The following is a 2,500-nucleotide window of genomic DNA, read 5'->3' as shown; positions in this document are numbered from 1 at the left end:
AGGTGCACAGCAGGTAATTATGCAACACGTCTCACGCTGCCAAGCACCAATGTTTTATGATTATTGACAAGATAACGCTTGTGCACTACAGCTTTTTCCTGTTTTAAGTAAGTCTTGCTTAAAAAGCAAACAACCAGACAGGGATATAAGAGAGAGTGAGAGAGAGGGAGAGAGAGAGAGAGAGAGAGAGAGAGAGAGAGAGAGAGAGAGAGAGAGAGAGAGAGAGAGAGAGAGAGAGAGAGAGAGAGAGAGAGAGAGAGAGAGAGAGTATTGGGTGCTTTAGTTGCCGTTCTCTGAACTCTGAAGTAGAGGGTACATAATCTGTCAGGGCTGGACTGGGGAAGAAATAGGGCTGAAATAGGGCCCGGGCACTTTTGCCTCAGCGGGGCCCCTCAAAATTAGCTGCGCAGAACTGACTCACCGGTGGGGCCCCCCCATCCTCGTGGGCCCCTATTTTCAGAAATGTTCAAAACATTTTTTTAAACATTTCTGAAAATAGGGGCCCACGAGGGTGATGCCTGCTATGCCAGATGGCCGTTCCAGCCCTGTAATCTGTTTCTGTTTGCAGAGGAAAGCCTGGTGGCAGAAGCTGAGGAAAGCAGCCTGGTGGTAGAAGGAAAGTGTGGTGGCAGAAGCTGAGGAAAGCAGCCTGGTGGCAGAAGCTGAGGGAAGCAGCCTGGTGGCAGAAGCTGAGGGAAGCAGCCTGGTGGCAGAAGCTGAGGGAAGCAGCCTGGTGGCAGAAGCTGAGGGAAGCAGCCTGGTGGCAGAAGCTGAGGGAAGCAGCCTGGTGGTAGAAGGAAAGTGTGGTGGCAGAAGCTGAGGAAAGCAGCCTGGTGGCAGAAGCAGAGGAAAGCAGCCTGGTGGTAGAAGGAAAGTGTGGTGGCAGAAGCTGAGGAAAGCAGCCTGGTGGCAGAAGCTGAGGGAAGCAGCCTGGTGGCAGAAGCTGAGGGAAGCAGCCTGGTGGCAGAAGCTGAGGGAAGCAGCCTGGTGGCAGAAGCTGAGGGAAGCAGCCTGGTGGTAGAAGGAAAGTGTGGTGGCAGAAGCTGAGGAAAGCAGCCTGGTGGCAGAAGCAGAGGGAAGCAGCCTGGTGGCAGAAGCTGAGGGAAGCAGCCTGGTGGCAGAAGCTGAGGGAAGCAGCCTGGTGGTAGAAGGAAAGTGTGGTGGCAGAAGCTGAGGGAAGCAGCCTGGTGGTAGAAGCTGAGGAAAGCAGCCTGGTGGCAGAAGCTGAGGAAAGCAGCCTGGTGGTAGAAGCTTTTATGCCCTCGGTGGGATCTGAGAGTCGATTGGCTCAGATTGTATTTGCCAGAGCTCACACCAGGGCTGGATTGGCCATGTGGCATAGAGGGCAGTGGTGTAGTCTACGTAGAACGCAGGTATACGGAGTACACCCACTTTAAAATGTCTGGGATTTCAGTATACCCACTTAAAATTGATTGATCCATTATTTAGAATGGCACAAATATATACAGTATACCCACTTCAAAAAAATCCTCAAATATACAGTATACCCATCACAAAAAAGTGGACTACACCTTGCCGAATGATGATGATTTTGTTCTTGGTCCTCCCCTGAATGGTGTCAGTCGTCATGCCGCTACAGCTGGCCTCTTGGAGGTCAGACCAGAGAGTCAGATATCAACAAAGTATAACACTTTATTTTAGGGATACATCTATTAGCACTAATACATACAATGTTCCTGTATAAGTAACTTGTAAGGCAAGACAAAGCAAAATCAAACATTTGTAAGGCATGTATTCGCAAATGTCTTGTTCATGCACAATAAGGGATTTATTACCAATTTAACCTTAGTAAGGAACCTAGTAGGCCTTAGCGTTTGCTTAGTACATGCCTTACAAGTTACGTATGCAGGCATTAACATTGTACGTATTAGTGCTTATAGATGTATCCCTAAAATAAAGTGTTACCCAAAGTATTTCAGATATTGGGGTCATAATAGCTCATATTAGAGGGCTAAAATGTTGCCACAGGCTTCATTGTCTCCCTCGATACCTGGTGGACCGGCCTTGGCTAAAGTGCCCGGCCTGATTTTTAACCCCAGCCATCCAGCTCATGCTGCACTGTGTGTACGTCTGCAGAGTGCTGTGTGTGCTTTGCCCTCGCAAAGTGGAAGTATTGACTAAGGGATTGTATAAGTCAGAGATTCGGCTCAGCAGCCAAGTAAGAGCCAGAGCAGATCAGCACTCTCATCCATTGTAATCGGCATGGAATTCAGACTCTCCTGAAAAAGAGGATTTCATTTTTTTTGAGTGTTTGAAATTTACATGAACGAAGGAAACTCTCAGAGGCATCAGGCTCACTTCACTTCAACTCCATAGTGTGAATGTACTTTGTATGTATTATTCCTCAACTCAAGCTGTGCTTCTCTGTCGCTGCTGAGTACATTTGGATTAAAACATAAACCATAGTGCAGCAAATACCTCAAACATTGACTTAACAAGCCAAAGTTATAAGTGACAGATTTGCCCAATTAGCAAATTC

The sequence above is a fragment of the Engraulis encrasicolus genome, chromosome 17 (genome assembly GCF_034702125.1).
Source record: "Engraulis encrasicolus isolate BLACKSEA-1 chromosome 17, IST_EnEncr_1.0, whole genome shotgun sequence".
Taxonomy (NCBI): domain Eukaryota; kingdom Metazoa; phylum Chordata; class Actinopteri; order Clupeiformes; family Engraulidae; genus Engraulis; species Engraulis encrasicolus.
Note: the sequence above shows the minus strand (reverse complement) of the source record.